This window comes from Mus caroli, chromosome 6 (assembly GCF_900094665.2).
Source record: "Mus caroli chromosome 6, CAROLI_EIJ_v1.1, whole genome shotgun sequence".
In the NCBI taxonomy this organism is placed as follows: domain Eukaryota; kingdom Metazoa; phylum Chordata; class Mammalia; order Rodentia; family Muridae; genus Mus; species Mus caroli.
Window position 1 is genome coordinate 69,546,489 of NC_034575.1, and position 20,308 is coordinate 69,566,796.

The 20,308-nt window shown below is 48.0% G+C and overlaps 1 protein-coding gene and 1 pseudogene across 4 annotated transcripts in view; both read right to left on the reverse strand.

Annotated features, from left to right (window-relative positions):
• Tcf7l1 (transcription factor 7 like 1) overlaps positions 1-20,308 on the reverse strand; it is a 162,292-nt gene that overhangs the window by 52,292 nt on the left and 89,692 nt on the right. The gene's annotated exons all lie outside the window — the stretch shown is intronic.
• LOC110296039 lies at positions 8,630-9,024 on the reverse strand (annotated as a pseudogene).

Genomic DNA, 20,308 nt, shown 5'->3' on the forward strand with positions numbered 1-20,308 from the left:
ACCAGACAACAGCCAGGGCCTGGCACACCGCTAAAGCGATCACTACCTGGTCTGGCTGCAGGGGACATTTGAGCAGGGGCTTATGGTTTGAATGGCAGCAAGTCCACAGATGATGAGCAAGCCACCAGATGACATGGGAGGACCCTTAAGCAAGCTCTTGCCCAGCTGCCCGCCCATGCCTCCAGGGCACGTTCTTCTACCTGCTCCAGCCATGAACAATGTGATAGGAAATTCCACACGATGCACACACAACCCCAAAGACCCCAGGGCTCCCGCTCAACCTTCTGTTTGCCACTCTGTGGCCCTCTGTCAGTCACGGATGTCAGTGGGGTCTGGTGGAGCTGACACTCCTGGCTATATCCTTCCCTAGTTCGTTAGACCGGAAGTACTCTTCTGGCACTCGCTCAGTTCCCATAGTGTTCCAATGACATTAGCACAGAGCTGATGAGATAGTGAGCTTTAGCACATGCCACCAAGCCTCACCCCTCTATGCCCAGGACACACATGGTAGAGAAGAACCACCTCCTGCAAGCTGTTCTCTGACTTCCAGAGGTATGCCTCCGAGGGCTCCCTCCTCCCCTCCCACATACATAGAAAGATGTCAGCATTGAGCTGTGTAGCTCAGTGATTATTAGAGTGCTTGCCTAGAACACTTGCCAGGCTTGATCCCCAGAACTACATAAACTGGGTTGTAACACACACCAGTACACCCAAGCACTCAACAGTTTGAGGCCAGCCCAAGCTACACAGGACCTTGTCCAAAAATAAATAAGTAAATAAATATAAAAAAATATATAAATCTAGTTATGGTTGTGGCATAGTTTAACTGAGCAAACACTGTACCAGCAGAGAGCTTAGACTGGGTAAGCTCTTATAATGGTAATAAAAAGTAGGAAGAATGTGGTTCTGTAGTGAGAGAAGAGGGGATTTGGAGTTAGGGAGTGGGGTGTGTGTGATGGTCTAATATCCTTGCTTTATTGAGGGTCCAAGGCTAGCTCTCCTGTTGGTACACTCTCTTGTTCAGCCTTCAGATCAGATCAGTCCCTTACCTCGTGGCCCTGCTAGCAGGTTCACTCACAAGGTCACCGTCTTTGTCATTTTCGCCTTCTGTGATGCTCAGCCCAACGCTTGCAGCTGGGAAAACACTGATCAATATGTGTCGAATTGACTCTCCAACATAAGCCAGCCAGCTCAGGACAATGTAAGGATGCCACTGTGACCAAATGGACCAGGCCAGACCTCCTGCCCACAACAAGCAGGCTCTGTCTCTGGATTTAGAACAATAGGAATGGCATTTAGGTGAAGCAGGACAGCATTTCTGACCTGGCGCCAAACTCTCCATAATATCAGCCACCAGCAAAACCCTTTTTATTCACACAGTAAGCCATAGGTCTGCCACACAATGAGTAATTACAAACCAAGTGATCCAGCAAGGTTTCCCATCTTTAGAAGCATGAAGACCCAACATTTCCACTCAATGTGACATGAGCTCTGAACATATTGTTCCAAGTCTCACCATACTGTCCACATATCCGGTCTTATTTTACAGATATGGGTCATTAAGTCCGGAGCCACCTTCTTCCAGGATGAGACATGCTTTGTTGGGAGTGACACACGTCTAATTTTAGGCCTTCTTTAGCAGTGCACTGGTTTTCCTTCACCTTTCGCCTACAGCAGGAAACGGCGATCACGTGCGTGCTCAGGTTCCCTGGCTTCAAAATCATAAAGTCCTGTTTCCACATAAAGATGTATGCATTCGGCTTAGCACTGCAGCCTGCCCTTGGGCACAGTGAAGGTGGGTCAGCTCACGGGAGGTGTCCAAAGAGGGGCTGAACAGGAACTGGGGCTGCACTCCTGAAGTAGGGCGGGATGGTGGAGGGCACTGATGGAAGTCTCACATTTACCTATACAGCACTTTTTACATAAAGACATTTGTAGATTGTTTGAAAATGGGCTTTAGGAAGCATTTGCCCCACTACCAATACAGCTCTTCCTTCCCCTGTCTGCCTCTCTTCTGCTATTCTCTCCTGGGAGCCAGGGGAAATTTGGAGAGGCCCACTGAAGGGTCACACTGAGTCTGGAACATAAAGCAACAGGACACAGGACAACAACAGTGTTTGATCATTTTGTGCTGTTATCACAACTAGAAGTGTAGATCCCTACTGCTGCCAGGGCTGGGGCTTAGGAGTAGGGACCCTCAGATGAAAACTACCAGGAATCCAGAGGTTCCAGCTGCTGGGGGAGAGGGTTTGATCCCCGAGCTTCCCGCTCGTGTGGTACCTCATTCAGATCCCTTTCTGGGCGCCTGACTCTTAGCCGCGTTCCACCTCAGCCAGCCTGCTTCTCACCACACACATACCGCCAGCCAGTTGATGCCTTAGAAAGAGAAGCATCTAAATGTTTATTAACTGCGGTCTCAGTCTGAATGGGGCGCTGCCTGCTAGTCTAAGGGGCAAGTGGGAGGAAGCTGCGCGCTACCCTTCCCTGAACCAGATGTTAGATTCAGATGGGCAAGAGCGGGCCTCAAAGATGCACTACCTGATAGAAACTTTACCGGAGCCTTGCCATGGAGGTCATATCCCTGCTGGTGCCCTCCCTCAGCACCGAGAAAGGTAGAGAATGCCAGGCTGAGTCCAGAGGTGTGGGTTCTAAGCTCTGAACCCTCTACTAGATCCCTCTCAGTGGCTAGAAGAGACTTTTGTGGTAATTAACATGTATTAAGCACCTACTGTTTGCACCATCTCCTGTGCCCATTAAAAAGCAGAGAGTTTTTATTTCTTCCTCACAAACTCTTCTTTGTGCACGGTGGAAATGAGTACTGATTATCATCCAGACACAATAAAATCCGGATACAGGTCATTAAACAGGGCAATGACCTACCCACTTGGTACGCTGACCTGTTCTTGCTCATTCCAAAACATTATTCAGACAGCAAGATAAATCGGTTAATTTTTTTTCCACTCCTAAATCATTAAATTAGTCAGAAAGGAAAAGAAAGAAGAATAACATGCAAACATCCTCAGTAGAAATTAGTAGGACCCTGCTCCCCGCCATCTGCTTTACCCCGGGGCTGGTCTTGCTCCCACCTCCTGGTGCTCTGGGCTATCTGTTCCAGCCTTTGGCCAGGAACAAACTGCTTCTTAGAATCCAGCTGTTGGTTACTTCTCTAACAGCCCATTGCTTGGTCTATACAAGAGCAGTTTCTGCTTTTCTTTACTTAAGGTGTACCCCAAATGCGGCAGACTCTGTCTGCATTCAGAGCTCTTCTCGGAGGGGCTGATGAGATTGATGGATGCACAACATAACATGAAGTTACATGAAGGGAGCAGGCTTATAAAAAGCCGTGCCATTGAGCTAGGCTATACTTAATATTCGGTCGTTGATTTCTACTTAAAAGGACCAAATTACCTATTGTTGAAAGTGGGGGGGGGAGAAGGCTTAGGTGGGGAGAGCCTTCTAACTGCACATAGGTGCCACAGCTGACTTCCCAGGGTGGGTATTGGCATCCCTCCCAAACTCAGTGCTCAGACACATTATGGTGGCAGTTTGAAAGCAACCACAACAGGAGTGCTTCCAACAAGGAAACTAACTGGCAAACAGGAATCAGGGCCTTCTCTCCTCTCAGCTCATCATCCATCACCCCTTCTCTTCCTGCCACCAGTATAAGATATCTTACTGACCGACCATACAGCCTAGTGTTAGACCTTACAAACACTCAGAACTTACTTCATGTATATATGCATGAGAGGTGACTGTGGAGGGTTGAAGCAGGCAGCAGACTTCCTGGATCTAACTGGAGTTATGGGCGTTTGTGAGCAGCCCAATGTGGGTGCTGAGAACCAAACTTGCGTTCTCTGAAGATCACCAAGTGTCAATAAGTGCTAAGCCATCTCTCTAGCCCCAGAGTTTATCCTTTCTACAAAAATACAAATGTAGGGCTGGAGAGATGGTTCAGCAGTTAAGAGCATGGACAGTTCTTCCAGAGGTCCTGAGTTCAATTCCCAGCAACCACATGGTGGCTCACAACCATCTGCAATGGGATCTGATGCCCTCTTCTGGTGTCTCTGAAGAGAATGACAGGATACTCACATACATAAAATAAGTAAATCTTTTAAAAAAAAAATACAGATGTAGTACAACACCAAAAACAGGCTCCCTTGCACAGTGCCCAGCACTGCCCAAGTGTGTCTTCACATCTGCAGGCTCACTCAGTCTATGTGACACAGTACAAGTGTTATCATCTTCTTCAAAGATATAGAAACAGGTATGTACGCGCACATGCGTTTGTGGATGTGTTCGTGTGTGTGTGTGTGTGTGAGACATACTCATGGTCACAAATGAGAACTGATATTTGCAGATAGAGGACCAAGGGGGCCGCCTGCACCCCCAGGAGTCCATAGGCTTTACTACCCCACAAAATGATGAAAACCCAAGTTCAAACTTTGAGACCAAATGAATTTTTTTTTTTTTTTTTTTTTTGGTTTTTCGAGACAGGATTTCTCTGTGTAGCCCTGGCTGTCCTGGCACTCACTTTGTAGACCAGGCTGGCCTCGAACTCAGAAATCCGCCTGCCTCTGCCTCCCAAGTGCTGGGATTAAAGGCGTGCGCCACCACGCCCGGCTCCAAATGAATTTTTATGGAGGCTTTCTACTAGAAAGGGTTCTCAGTGGCAACAAAAGTTATTTGGGTTCAGCGAACAGCTCAATAGACGAGAAGAGGAGCCGCCCAGCATCGGGCATGGTGATCTAAGCCTTTACTCCCAGGACTCAGGAGGCAGAGGCAGGTGGATCTCTGTGAGTTTGAGGCCAGCCTGGTCTACAGAGTGAGTTCCAGGGCAGCCAGGGCTACATGGAGAAAAGCGGCTGAGTGGAGTGAGGCCAGCCATGGAGCCCAGCCATGGAACACAACCACAGAACAGCAAGAAGTACTACAGATGCTTGAAGAAACATCCTTAGAGGCTCACAGCTGAGCAACTCAAGAGCCAACCCCTCAGTCCATCAAAGCTAGTTTGCTGCCAAAACAGACCCTCAGAGGTCTCATCCCTCACCCTAACAAGTGGCAAAACAAAGAATGAGGCCAGAACACGCACTGAAGGGGGCGGGACACTCCAGGTGTCCTGCACGCTCAGTGTGTGTGTGAGTGGGGGAATGGGGGGTGTCCTTCACGCTCACTGTGGGTGGGTGGGGGGGTGCTGGTGTGGCAATTCTTTTAAGCCTTTTAAGCAGTCTAACAGGTAGAAATTGTCGGTGGTTTGGCGATGGCTCTGACGGACCTAGCACCCAGGAAAAGCTGTAACCTTAGTTAGAGAGAAGAGGTGGGGACGAGGATAGGATAGCAGGGAATCAGTGACAGAGGGATCCCTGGAGCTCTGGGTTCAAGGAGAAACTCTGTCTCTAAAGGCAGAGAGAGTGTGGAAGATAATGGATGTTGACCATTGGTGTCTACTTAGAACCGCACCCATGAACATACTACACATCTCTGAGAAACTTTGTGCCTTCAGCCCCGAGACACAGTGGACATCACAGTGAATAATGTTTTTATTTCTTATTTCTTATGGGAAGAAAGCAGTCATATCCCACCAGCAGTCGGACATCAGGCCTGGCCTTTCCTTCTGATACCTAAGAGAGAGTTGAATCCACTTCCCTTTCCCTCACTTCCTTTGGTTTTTGCTTTTCCAGGGAATGAATCAAGTCAGTCAACAAGTATTTATGTAGCGCCCACATATCGCAGAGGCGGGTAGGGGAGCCAGGGGCTGCTGGAAGAAGCCCAGGCCAACTCTCACCCGAGACAGTTAAAGGAAATGTCTGTCCTCAGGCTAGGTCTGAACAGGGGCTGCAAAGAACTGACTGCCACCCTGGGTGGGTTTATTCTGGACCAACCACTCATTTCTGGCTGGGCTGCTTCTGTTATCGGAAAGGCCAGAGTGGGCGGATCAGCCATGTCTGTGCACATTTTTGGAGAATGGCAAGTACAGTGCTAGTGATCTTGGTACTTGGAGGAATGGGGGCTGGGGCTGGCTGAAATCCTCTTCTCCAAATCCCCAAAGTGGTGTGTGTGTGTGTGTGTGTGTGTGTGTGTGTGTGTGTGTGGTGTTCCCCAGCAACAATCAGAATCAGCTAAACAAATGTTGTCAGATGTTCACCATTTTCTCCTCTGCAAATGTAAATGCTCCGCAGCTGTCTGGGAGAGGCGAGAAAAATCTGGGGTCCATGGAAACAGCCTCTGCAGGTCCTGCTCCTCTCACACTGAGAAACTGGGTTACCTGGCTTTACACCCTGCGACACACAGCATGCACTATCAACCAGTGGTCTGAGCATCTCGTAAGTGGTTAAGAGCACAGGCTGTTCTTCCAGAGAACCAAGATCCAATTCTCAACACTTCCATAGCAGCTCACAACTGTCTGTAAATAGTCCCAGGGAATCTGAAACTCTGAACCAGGCACACATATACAAAGTGCACAGACATATATGCTGTCAACACACCCATATACACATAAGCAAATGGATGGATGGATAGATAGATAGATAGATAGATAGATAGATAGATAGATAGATAGAAATGGGAAGGGTGGAAATTGAGGCTCCAGTCTGCAATCCCTTGAGCAACCTCCCATGTAACCAAGCATGGAGAAGTACTTCCAGATAACCAAGAGATGTCACCACTAACCTAAGAGGTTTCCTAAGGTCACATTGGGATACACCTGCCTTACACATTGTTGGGAAGAAGTGAACAGGCTCTCTAAATCACAAGATGTCTAGTGATTTATAAATATATAAACTAGTCTTGATTTGAAAATAAGTCACTGGAAGAGCCTGATTGTTACATTTTAGGTTTTCAAATTGTTTTGCTTTGTTTGGTCTCATCAGATAGCCCTGACTGTCCTGCAACGTCCTAGAGCAAGCTGGCCTTAAACTCACAGAAATCTGTGCGCCGTGTGCTGTGATCACAGGTGTATACCACCACCCCAGTTTGATTTTTAGAGAAGGCTTTCATATAGCCCAGGTTGGCCTTGAACTCTTGATTCTATTGCTTCTACTTTCCAAGTGCTGGAATTATAGGTTTATAGCACCACACCTGCCCCCCCCCCAAGTTACATGTTGTTTGACCTCAGTAAGACTTATTCTTTTTCTCTTAAATGTGTGAATGCATGTGCATGCGTGCCACGGTGCACGTGTGGAGGCCAAAGGACAACTTTGAGGGGTCATTTCTTTCTCAGGTCATCAGGCCTGCTTAGCAGGCACCTTCAGCTCTGGCTGAGAGCTAACAGAACCATACTTCTCACCACAAAGCATCCTTTCTTTTCCACGTTAAGGACTGGCGATCTCTTAAATGCCCAAGGGATGTTTGAATAACCTGCATAGCTACAGTTAGAATCTCAGCATCTGGGGAAGTCACCGCAAAACCCCCCACATATAAATATGGTGATTTTAATAACAAATAACACATTTGGAGACTGGGATAAGTATGCTGGCAGAGGGAGCCACCGAAGATGTTAATTTGCATGTTGACAAAGGAATCGAATCCAGCTGCAGCATTCATGCCTGACTCTGTGGGGCCACAGGACACATGGACAACTTCATCACGGGCATGCTCTACATTTAAAGCTTATTTTTAAACCCTCAACATTTTGGCAAAAACCCCTCAGATTCTACTGAAGAATGGATTTGATTGTTCTGTGAATCCTAAAACAGTGTGAGTAGAAAAAAAAAGTCCATGTAGGTTTTGCAAATTAAATAAAAATGTCTAAATCAATTAGAAGCAAACTTTCTTAAAATACTCACCTGGGGGCAGAACTCCCCCCCCCCTGCTGTGGAAGGCTTTGGGAACTTAAGGAATGGGTGCTCGTATAACTCAGTATAACTGCCTATTGCTTTCTGATTTTTCTAGACTTGTCTGAGCATTTAAAGTGAAATGTGAAAATTGTGTTAGATGACCAAAAAAAAAAAGGGGGGGGGGAGGATGAATCTAAACTCACTGTGGTGATACATGTCTATAATCTAAACACCCGGAGGTTGAGGCAGGAGGGCTGCAAGTTCAAGGGCAACTTCTTATCAATAGTGAGGCTTTGTCTCAAAAAAAACAAAACAAGATCCAGTATTGTAGTGCATGCCTTTAACCCCAGTTCTCAAAAGGCAGAGTCAGAGCTCTGTGAGTTCAAGGCTGGTCTGTTCTAGTTAATGAGGCATTGCTTCAGAAAACAAGACTCTGAGCTGGAGAGATCACTCATTGGTCAAAGCACTGGCTGCACCCGCAGAGGATGCAGATTCAAGTTCCAACATCTACGTTGTAGGTTACACTGCCTGTAACTCACTCCAGTTCCAGAGGATTCAACACCCTCTTCTGGCCTCTGGGAACCAGGCATGCGTGTGGTACACAGACATACGCATATAATATTCATAATAGACTAAACTTCTTTTTTTTTAAGATTTATTTATTTATTTATTTTTATGTAAGTACACTGTAGCTGTCTTCAGATGCACCAGAAGAGGGCATCAGATCTCATTATGGGTGGTTGTGAGCCACCATGTGGTTGCTGGGATTTGAACTTTGGACCTTCGGAAGAGCAGTCAGGTGCTCTTACCCACTGAGCCATCTCACCAGCCCTAGACTAAACTTCTTAAATGACCTTATATGAGTGACTATATTTGTGTATGGGTAGATTTTTTTTCTTTTTGAAACCAGAACATTTATGTTATGACTGATTGAAATCCTCAAGATGAACTGGATGCTGCAACAGCTGGCCTCTTGGGTTTAGGTGTTGTTCCTTCCATGGAATCCACATCTGAATCTGTGATAAACAATTTTCAGGTGCCTCATCTGACCAGTCCTGGTAGTATTTCGTCTCTTAGCCTTGGCACTCCAGTTATATTTGCCACAGGTTAACTTCTGAAGGTGGTAGGCCTTGGAGCCACAGTGGTGGCACAGTGTGTGCGTCTCATTGCGATGCTTTTCAAAGGATGAAGTTCCTTTTGTTATCTTACTTCTACCAGTGAGGCCAAAGAGACAGGAAGGGGTATGGGTAGATTTTAGTAGTAACAGTGACCATCATAATCACAACAGGCTCTGCACTGGTTTGGACATCTCATTTTGTTATTCTGATAAGCTTGAACTCTGTTCTGCTTTCCTTTCTGACAAATACCATGACCAAAAGCAAATTGGTGAAGGAGAGGGTCCACTGCCATGTCACAGACCATCATTGAAGGAACCCAGGGCAGGAACCTGAAGCAGAAGCCATGGAGGACCACAGCTTGCGTTTCACTCCCTGGTTCTCTTAAGTTCAAGATCCGCTAGTTTCCTTAGAAGGCCCAGGGCCTTCTATTGACAAATGGCTCTGTGCATGGTGGGCTGGGCTCTTCTACCTCTCTTAGGATAGGTAAGACAGTGCTGTACCCAGACCAACCTGGTAAAGATGGTTATTCACTCGAGGGGCTTTCTGAGTGGTTCTAAGCTGCGTCCAGTTGAGGCCTGTTGCTAACTAGAACAGTTCAATGTCTCTCCATCAATATGGATGGAGTCTGCTGATCCATTTATGAAATAAATACTCCCTCAAACATTTTTGAACACAGAAGGGGCCTCTGGTACGCATACCAACTCAGTAGGGCAATTAAATAGGACCTGGTAATAAAAGTGACGGCTTGTTTTTTGTTTTTTTTTTGAAGGAAATAGCCACCAAACCCCTCCAGCTCAAATAGAATGTATCCTTACACAGCCTGTTAGTCACCACATTTGTCAACCCTTCAGTGCAGCTCCATGTTTATCCATGAACTCGGGTGATAGGGACACTGGATTGTACTGGACAGTGGCAGGATAGACATGTCCCTATCCCCCGAGTTCATGAGATATAGGGAACTGTTTTGAGGGTTCCATGCTTGGGAGCCCCGAGGATTGCAGTTCTACCAGCTTCCATGGCTAATGTGTTAGTAATAAATGAGAGGGTGTGGGTGTGGGTGTAGGTGGGGTATCAAAGAGACTACTTCCTCTGCCTCGACCTTGAACAGCTAGGTATAGAAGACAGGAAACCTCAGGTCCACTCAATAGGGTGTCCATACCAGCTGCACTCTTAATATTCTTAAAATTATGGGCAGATTGAATGAGACAATGGGTGTGAGTCTCATGTGTGCCCATCTAGACTATGTAGGTAAGGCTGTGTGTGTGATGTGGTGTGTGTGTGTGTGTGAGTTCTGGGCCATCATAGATGGTGTAGTTGCTCTTGTGCTTGCCTCCTTAGCTCTCCAACAAGCTTGCCTTTGTGGCTTGTTTGGTTTTGAGGTAGGGTCTCACTATGTAGCTCTAACTGGCCTGAAACTCACTGTGTTGAATAGGCTGGCCTCAAACTCCTACAGATCTGCCCGTCTCTGCCTCTCTCTCCAGAGTGCTGGGATTAGAGGTGAGAGCCAGCTCTTGCCTTTATAAAGCAGTAGACTCTGTTGTAATCTTATTGAGTTTTTGTTTGAAGGCAGCTGAAGTCTCCTTAGGTCTGAAAGCTTAGGAGACACTGGAAGCTAAGACAACCCCCCATACACACACACACTCTCTCCCTTGAGTTACACATGTCAGTTTTTTCCTGGTACAAGAATAAGTCACATCTGGAGGCCAGATCTATGCTACCACTGGTGGCAGTAAATAACCATGTGACATGAAGTCCACCCTGGGTGCCATCCTATCCGAATCCAGAAGAAACAGCAGAGGCCTTCTGCTGGTGGCTTCCATTTGACCACAACCCTTGAGAGGATGGCTATTCACTGGCCCATAAAGAGATCCTTGGGCCTAATGCTGTAACGTGAAATTCACCATATGGTTCTTTTCCAGCTTTCTCATTTGCACTGTAGCCTGCCAGAAGCCGTTTAGTCAACTTACACCCTTCCCCCAAATGGAAGTGGGGATGGTGTGACGCCTGGCATAGAAACTCGACTCCAGCCCTTCACCCCCGGAAGAGAAGCTCGAAGCTCCTAGGGCCTGCAGCCCTATGCCAGTGGTGGACCGTAGCCAGCCTGCCTGCGAGCCATGGGAACCTGAACCTGAAGCAAGGACTACACTGGTGTCTCTAGATCAAGTTTCGGGTGTGCTGGGACTTTGGAAAAGCATGCGTCTCTGCTCCCAGTTGTCCTGGAACACTAAGTCGGTCTTTTGTGGAGCAATGGCCTGCTTTTGCCACAATACTGTCCCAGCTGAAGTCTCCTTCTGCAGCTTCTGACTCGGGTTCTTTTTCCTTTTCGCCATACTCCTGGAAGCCATGGAAGGGGTCCAGTCCCGCGTGCGCGCTGACTATTCATTCAGCCCCATCGGCAGTTCTCATTCTTTCTTCTAGCAGGAGTGAAGGCTGCGATGCCCGCCAGGCAACTTTGCCTTTTTTCTTCTCTTATTCCCCTGGGATCTGCTGCTCGGGGCTCATGGTTTCCTGGTAGCTTCTTCACTTTCCTCACCGGATGCCCCCAAAGCATCTCAATCACGCCTGACCATTTCCTCAGGACTCAGATTCTTCTACTGCCTTTCCTACTTCCGGCAATGGCTCCTCCTTCCTTCCTGTTGCCAGGCAACATTCCTGGCTCTTCCTTCTCAGGCCCTCTGTGCTTATCTGCCCGCAAGTCCTGTAGCCCTCTCCCTTCTAAACAAACCTCTAATCTGACTTTTCCCTAGCTTCTATTCTACACATCCGCATTTCTATCGCATTGTCCACGACTACCTGGGGTTTCCACCTCGGTTCCTTTCTGCCTGTTTGCCCGCTGTCGAGAGTTCCAGCGAGGGTCAGAGCACATCTCTTCTTTACACAAGAGCCCCCACCCCACCCTGTCCATCTCACCACGAGGCCAGAGTCTAGCGTGCTCTGTAAGAGAGAGTCCCTTGAGTGGCCTCCTGTCCATCTTTTCTGATTGCACCTTCTTTAGCGCCACCACCAAGCCCACACACTCTGCTTCTTGCTACCCAATCTGCCTGTCATTAGCCCACCTCAGGGTGTTTGTGCTTTGCCTGGAGTGCCTTTCTGCTATGAATCTATATAGCTTGTTCCCTTTCAACTTTATGGAAAATCACTTTCAACAACACCTTTGAGAACTATGCATTGAGTGAATGAACAAATTAAACTTTCCCCTGAACTTTCATTGGTGACTGGAACGTCACAATGCGCATGGTTGCTGTTGAGTTGGGTTTTTTGGTTTGGTGTTGTTTTTAAGAAGTGTGTGTGTGTGTGTGTGTGTGTGTGTGTGTACGTGTGAGTGTGTGTGTGTGCATCTCCCACCTCTAGGGATCGAGATTCACACTGTGGTCTGTAATCGGCCGCAATGTCTCTCAAAACTCATTTAACAAGGGTACAGAAACACATGTAACAGGAAATACGCATCTGGCTCCTTAGGACACTCCGTGCGTATGGAAAGCAATACACTAGATATCTAGTGTCTCGTCAAGTGTGGCGTCAGCTCCTCAGTCTTCATCCAGAACCAGCATCCTGCCTTTCAGATGGCCACTCCCATGCCTTGGGCTCACCTCTGGCCAAGTAGCTTCTCTCACACTCCAGCTCTCCCCTCCTGGACCTCTTCTCTCCTTTTCCAGGTTCTCTGATGGTATTCAGACCCAGATTATTTCAAAACACTCGGTCCTCTGTGAATAACGTGTAAACATTGCTTTCCCAGGCAGAGCTGCTGGGCACACCCCCAGTTCTTCCTTAGACTTTGTACAGAGGTGGAGGTGGGCACTATGTCACACAAGACTCTTTGTGGATAAGGCACCAAAATGAACGTTTTGCAACTCAAAGCCTGGGGTCCCGGCCACATTACTAAAAAGCTCCCTATCACCTATCTGTAAGCTAGAGGAGCTAGGCCTCCTCTGCAGCCTCTGGGTTGATGTGACCTTAAACACATAAGGTTCTGAGTAGCTGTAACACCTATGCAGTGGTTTCTTTTTTATGTATGTGTTATATATATAACACTGGGGATTGGACCAAGGGCAATGGGTGCTCTGGGCAAGTGTTCTACCACTGAATTACATATGCTCCAAGCCTAGACTTAGCAGTTTTTTTTTATTTACTTGTTTGTTTTGTGGGTGAGGAGACACACCAGTCTCACTATGGAAACCATGCTGGGTTTGAACTTGCAGTATTTCTCCTGCTTCTGCAAATCCCAAGTGCTGCGATTACAAGCATGTGTCACCATGTCCAGTTCTAGAATTAATATTTAAAACTGCAATAAAACTGATTATTAATAACCCTGGAGGAAGCGGGATGGGGGATGACCAGAACTGAATAATAACCAACTTTGCTTGGTCACAGTCAGAAGAGCCTTGACTGGAGGGCATAGCAGTTAGTCACGCTGACACCTTCTCTGGTATTTTGGTACACTGAGGTCTGTGGATGGGCGGGAGGCCCCACTGTGACAGAACTGTAATCTAAATGAGGAAAGGGAAGGAAAACATGCCCTTTCGTTTAAGACCTTCAAAATTGCAGACTGTGAGGAGAGTCTGACGTAAAACAGCCTCGTCTAACAACAGGGAGGCAGAAATGAGGGAGACCGAGGTCTTTGGGGGTGGGGGTGGGGCAATTCTTGAATTCTTGAATGAGCCAGAGAATAAAGTTTGTAAAGAGGAGAAATAGAACATATCACCCATCGCAGGGCCTGAGCAGAGGTGGCTGCTTACAGGTTGGAAATGCACCAAAGGCTTACCTTCTCCAGGGAGGGGAAGGGAGGGCCCAACATAGTCCAGTGACTGTGCCTCAGAGCAGAGGCTGAGGAAAGGCCGGATGGGAAATGTTTGCACATCCACTGTGATGAGGGCCTAAACCAGGGTGGAGGGGAAGGTTAGCTGATCAAGCCTCGAGAGCTGCATATGGGATTGCCCCTGCTGTTATTCGGGGTATCCCACAGACGATGTGTGAATGTGTGTGGTATGCATGTTGCGCATTTGTGTCTGGGTGTGCACGCCTGTGGAGACCAGAGTGGAGCATCTGGTGTCTTCTTCTGTATTACTCTCTGCTTTATGGCACTGTGAACAGGAAGTTCACTGCAAGGCTGGCTGGCTAGCGAGTGATCTGTCTGAATTTACCAGCCTTGGCCCTTGCAATGATGGTGTTACAGGCACACGTGGCCATGTTAGTTTGTAAGTAGATGCTCGGAATTCGGCCTTGGTCTCACACTTCTCGTATTTTTGCCCCCTGAGCCATCTCTCTAGCCTCAGAAACATAGAATTCTTTTTTTTCCTCCATTAATTAATGTATTTATTCACTTTACATCCCAATTGGAACCCAGAACACCCCCCCTGGGGGAGGATTCTTGAGCACAATGTGTCTACAAGTAGAAAAGTGGAGACACAGACTTCATCCAATGTGGAGTCCCTGTTGCTAGCCCCAGATGAACAGGAATATCTAGGAGAAGCTGGAGGCTAGAAGGTCTCCAGCCTCGTGGCACAAGGGCAAGAATGCCGTGCACATAAATGAGGGAAGTGTGGAGTTTGAGACAGACCTGTAGAGTAACACTTACAACTCCTTCGCTCTGGGGCCTTGAGTGAAAAAACGGTCCAGTTTTCACTCAAGGCCCAGGTAGTAGAAGAAATTCCCATTGTCGTCTTCTGGGACGTCTCTTAGACCTAAGATTTTGCAGAGGGAAAGGATCGGGGTGGTTCTGAAAGGAATATTCACTGAGCAGCAAGAACAGGCTATTCCTGGACACATGGAGTTATCCAGGCCCTCAGAGAGTACAAATAACAGCGTCTTAACAGAGTTTAGTTACAGTACTAAAAATAAATGGTGGCTACATTCAAATTATTATTATTTTTAAGTTTTAAACCAATAAACTAAAAATATACCTAGAGCCTAAATTATCTTCCATGAACAAGGACTGCATAAAAACACATCCAGTTCTCTGGGCCAAGGAGTGGAAGGAAGCCCCCACCCCCACCCCTGTTCCTTCCACTCCTTTCCTGTAGCCTTCCATCTGTAAGTCAATCAGCAAACCTCTACAGAGCCCCACCCTGGAGAAGGCACTGGGGCCAGACAAAGCACTCTTAAGAGGCAACAGTCATGCTCCAATTTTGTTTTCCCACACTGTGAGAAGAAGCCAAAAGTGCTGAGCTCCAAAAGACAGGCTGGGTAAAACAAAATGTTGCGGAGGAAGACAAACCCTTTTAAAGGGTGACCTTGGGTGTGCCCTTCCCAATCAAGTTAAATGTCACTGCTCTGAGAACTGGTACGTTCTGATTTCCTGATTTTGCAGAATTCCAAAGCTAGCAGAACAAATTCAAACCCTCCAGCTTCCTTCCTTTCTCCATTTCCTTAAAAACAAAAACAAAAGGCACAGATTTCACATATGCATTAAGATCCAACTTATCCCCAAAGTATCGCTGGCTTTTACTGTTACTGTGTTTTAAGAAGAGAAAAAAAAATCTCCCCCTCTTCCCCTCCCTGCTTACAGGCGCTGAGCTGTGTCCCACCCAGCTTGGTCTATAGTCGCTATCTATGGAATGTCACTGTTAGCCGGCACTGTCTGGGGATGTTTCTCAGTCAGTTTTTTTTTTACATCTCAGATGGCAGCAGAGAGGTGCGGGAGAGAGATGCCCCCACATCACACCCTTGCCAACCTATGGCTCCTCGGCAGCCTCTAGAACTTGTAGGAGAAAGGGGCTTGCAGGGATGAGACCCTCTCTATCATGTGATGGAAGGCCATGCGTGTGTAAGACTGCTGGGTACCGCATGCATACACATGCCAATCTTTCCATGAAGGGCTGGGGAGATGGCTCCGTGGGTGAGGGAGAGAGGGAGAGACTCTGTCTGAGAGGAATGAGGCAGAGCGAGAGCAGGACCCTAGGTGCCTTCTGGCTTCTGTGTGTAGGTGGAAACTTGCTCCCTCACACTTGTGTTTGTGAGAGAGAAACAGAGGAGAGTGATGGATTCCGGATACAGGAAAAAAGGCTCAATTGATAAAGCACCTGCCACATAAACACAAGGACTGAGCTTGGCTCTTCAGAACTCTTATAAACACAGACAGTCTAAGTCTGTGTCCCCCTAGCCTCCCAGCCTACCATGGGGCAGAAGGTGTGGAAGGAACAGAGCCACCAATCCCACCCCCACCCCAGACAACCCTGATAGGCTGTGCTGAACCACAGGCTAATGCTGAGACTTTGGACTGGGAGGGATCTGCCGGTGGACTGCATCATATACACGCGTGTTCACACATGCTACTATCTGTTTGTATTGTGGTGCTGGATATTTAACCCAGAGGCTCACATAATGCTAGGCAAGCACTGGTACACATTTAAAAACAATTATCTGACTACTGTGCAGAAGAGAGGTAGGAAAAGGCTGTTTTAAGTTTACCTTTCTGTTGTGATAAAACATCGATCAAAAGGAACTTGGGAAGGAGAGGGTAAGTCGCCTCCATCACCGAGGGAGGCCGAGGCTGGCACCGACGCAGAGACCACAGAGAAACTCTGCTTCCTGGCTTGTTCCCAGCTTACTATCTCCCACAGCCAGGACCAGTCCTGGCCAGGGAAGGCCCTGTCCACAGGCCTGGGTGCTCCCACATCAATCATTAATCAAGAGAATGTCTCACAGGTATTTCCACAGAACAGTCTGGTGGAAACAGTTCCTAAATCGAAATTCCCTCTTCCCGGGTGACTCTGGTCTATGTCAAGTTGACATAAGTTAACCATCCAGAAGGGTCCCTGTTTAGAGGATTACACATCCCATCCATGTTCCTTAGCTGCCAGATTGAGATTCCCTGTATAATGCGTGTGGGCTCCTCTCAAATACTTGGGGACCCTCTCTGGGGTCCCCATACTCTCTTTTCCTGGCTGCTGTGAGGTTTCCTCTGGTCATCCAGAGACTTCAGTCCCTGATATGGCCACAGAGAGAGACAGGTTCTCATGCCCTCAGCACAGTGCAGACTTATCTGTGTGCAAAGTTCTCCTGATCCCCCCCCCCCCTGGAAAGCAAGTGTCCACAGCCAGGCTGATGTTGGAGCAGCCCTCCACTGGCTTGCAGAAACTGCAGATACTACCCTGAGGTCCTCGCTCCTCTCTCTCTCTCCCACAAACCCCTCACAAAGCGAGAAGGGTGCAGGCAATTTCTGTGTATCTCTTTCTTCCATACTAGCTTAGGGGAGGATTTGTGGCTGAGTCCCTAGCCCCTCATTGGCTGCCTCGGGAAGGAACACTCTCCTGGGCATACAGCTGGGACCTCGCCATTACTTAGGTCTCTGCCCGACCTAGCACAGGGAATGAGAGTCTTTCCTCCTGTTGACCCCAGAGGCCCAGAGCTGTCCAGGGCGGAAACATCTCTCATCTGGAGTGCCATCACCTGCCCTGGCCTGCCTGTCTCATCTGGCCCTGTCAGCCCAGGCTCTCAGCATTTGTCATTCCCACCCCATTGCTCCAGCGCTGGTGAGCATGTCTTAGGAGTGAGAAACCTGGGAACCTGTGTGCTCGCCTTTGTGCCCCATGCTCTGGTCCCTCCCCACCCCTTACAATCTGGTACCCCCACCCCCTCCCCGCCCTCTCCTTGTCTCTGCATTATCTTTAACTTTGTCCCCTGCCCCCTACTGTTTACACAGCTGCAGAATGAGGGGATGCAGCTTCTCCCGTTTGCAAGCCCAGGGTTAAATATATGTGTATTTCCGGCTCCCCACAACTCAGGCATCGGGAATGCTATCCGGGGATCCAACCTCCTGTAAATAGACCGTGAGCTGCTAATGGCACTTTCTGGGGATGGAAAAGCATATTGAACCACTTACTGTGCATGACCTTATAGAGGATGCTGGTGTAGGCTTTCCTGAAGCCCAAGGAAGGGGCTGCTACTCCACAAAGATGAAGCTTCTGTGAAGCAAGTGACAGCCATAGAGAAGGCCACATTGCAGCCCTCGGGTTCACCAAAGTTCCAGACAGAAAGCACACTTAGAATGGAGACCTTTGAGTGGGGTAACCCAGAACCCAAGACACAGCTGAGTGTTGTGGGCACACAGATAGGAATGAAAACAAAGCAAGATGAACTGTCTGGGAGTTCCTGTAGTATTTGGGGTGTCCTGCAGTGTTTGAGACAGTCATTTCTGGGACTACACCCCAGGGTAGATAGGAAAACTAGACCAGATAACTCTAGAAAGCATCACCTTCCAAGAGCTGGCAGAGGCAGACTCTCAGGTTAATTTGGGTCTACAGAGATGAGAGAATTAACAAGAGACCTGGAGACACCGCCCTAATCTGGAGACACCACCGTAAGGTCTCAAGAACACAGCATAGGACAAGCTGGTACCTTGATGGTGTGGTGGTCAACAGGCTTTGGATTTGGCCATTTCAGTCACCACAAATGCCCCTGAAATCCCTCACTTCTTTCTTGTCTACATCATCCTACAGTCCTAGAAAGCCGGGAGACTTATGAGGCATCTGAGACTAATTGCAAAACTGTCACAGCCTTCATTTTGACTTTCCTCAAGGAGCTGAGCCTGGAGCCTTAGTGAACACACAACCCACCCTCACCAAGGCTTTCTCCTTTTCCACTTACAGAATTAATCAAGCTCTCCTTCTCTTTCCTTTTCAACATCAGGTCTAATTTACTCAAGTCTGGTCTTGAACTTACCAAGTATCTGGGGACGTCCTTAAACATTTGACTTCCTGAATGTGGGGTCTACACAGTGTGCCACCATATCTGATTTGGTGTTAGAAATAAAACCTAGGGCATCCTATATGCTGAGCATGTACCCTCCCAGTGGAGCCTTATGTCCAGCCTCAAATGTCTTATATTTAAGACATTGCCTCACCTGTCTTATTCACTAGGGGGGGGGGGGGGAGGGCAGCAGAGGGGCCCAGAATCTTCAAGTTACTTTTGTTTTGAAACAGTCACTAAAAAGGTCTGGGTTTTGTTAGGCATGAAGATACATGCCTGTAGTCTTGACACTGGTGATGCTGAGGCAGGAGGATTGCACAAGGCAAGTGTCGGCCTGCTTGGCCTACATAGCAAGACCCTGACGCAAATAAAACAAACAATATATGGGTCTCTAGGGATGCACTGGAAGGAGCATCAGGTGGTAGGGAGCAAACCAGGACTTTGACTCCGGTCAGGACCCCAACCTGACCCTCTACAGAAGAACCTGGGGAGACCTGCTTCTAAAATCAAGAATCTGTCCAGGAGCCCACGACAAACATGACCCAGATCAAAGAATGGAGTCAGGAAAGCTCTGCTAGTCTGAGCAGAGTGCTACAGGGCAACACAGGGCCACATGTTCACCCACAGCCACAGGGCCTGAGCTCATTACTCCCCTCAGGGTTGCTAAAGTCATCCTGCCCTGACCTATGTAGTTGCTAGGCAGCCACGTTTTGTTGTTGTCATCTCTAAAGGATGCATGACTAACACCTGGGTTGGTAGAGCACATCACAGGTATAAGGCCTAGCAGCCTCTTGGTCACTCACAGGACAGAAGACACATTGCCCATGGCAACACCACAAGGCCTATATTACGGGAATAGAAACCTCTCCTTCCTGCAGTGTCCCTTCAAAGCCCAGAGGATGATGGTAACCAACTGAGCACATGGTAAGTTCTGCCCTGAAGGACATGGAGACAGGGGAAGGATCTATAATCAAAATAATGTTTGTTTATTTGCTTGCTTGCTTTGCTTTGCTTTGGGCTAATATTGGGGTCTTATTTCTACTTAGTACACACCTGGGCTTAAACTGAAGGCAAATGAAAGCCACTCTGACAGTCATTTCCTTGCCCTCTCTCTGAATCCAATAGGCACCAGTGGTTAACAGTATGGTGGCAACAAGTGGGTCAAAGGTCAGCCCCTCAGCCAGGCCTGGTTTCCATGGAGATGAGTCCTATTCATCTAGCACATAGAGCCTCTTCACAGCCACTTACACACAATTGAGCTATTACTGGGAGCCCAGGAGAGCCGTGTCTGGACCACAGTGCACTAGACAGGGCAGGGTTTAATGGAGCTGATTAAATGGTAGTCAGGGAATTACCCAGAGCAGGATTTGGGAATACCCTTCAGAAACAACTTAAATCCCCAAGCTTCATCCCCATTTCCCTCGCACAGCTCCCTTGAATAGAGTCTCCACGACCAATGTCCCCTTTGTGTAGGACAATGGCAGTGTCTACATTCTGGTGCTTACCTCCCCTTTCTTCCCACATGCCTAGAGCTGAGAGGACAAACCCAGTCTGAGACCCTGCACCTTGACGGCCCCACCTTTAGCATCTTTATCCTATTCTCAGTACTCAATGGTATTTGTTTCGAGATAAGAGTCTTGTTATGTAGCCCAGGCTGGACTCAAACTACTTACTGCCAAACAAAGACAGGCTCTTGTCTCTTGTTGCCTTAGCCTTCCCAGGAGCTGGGAC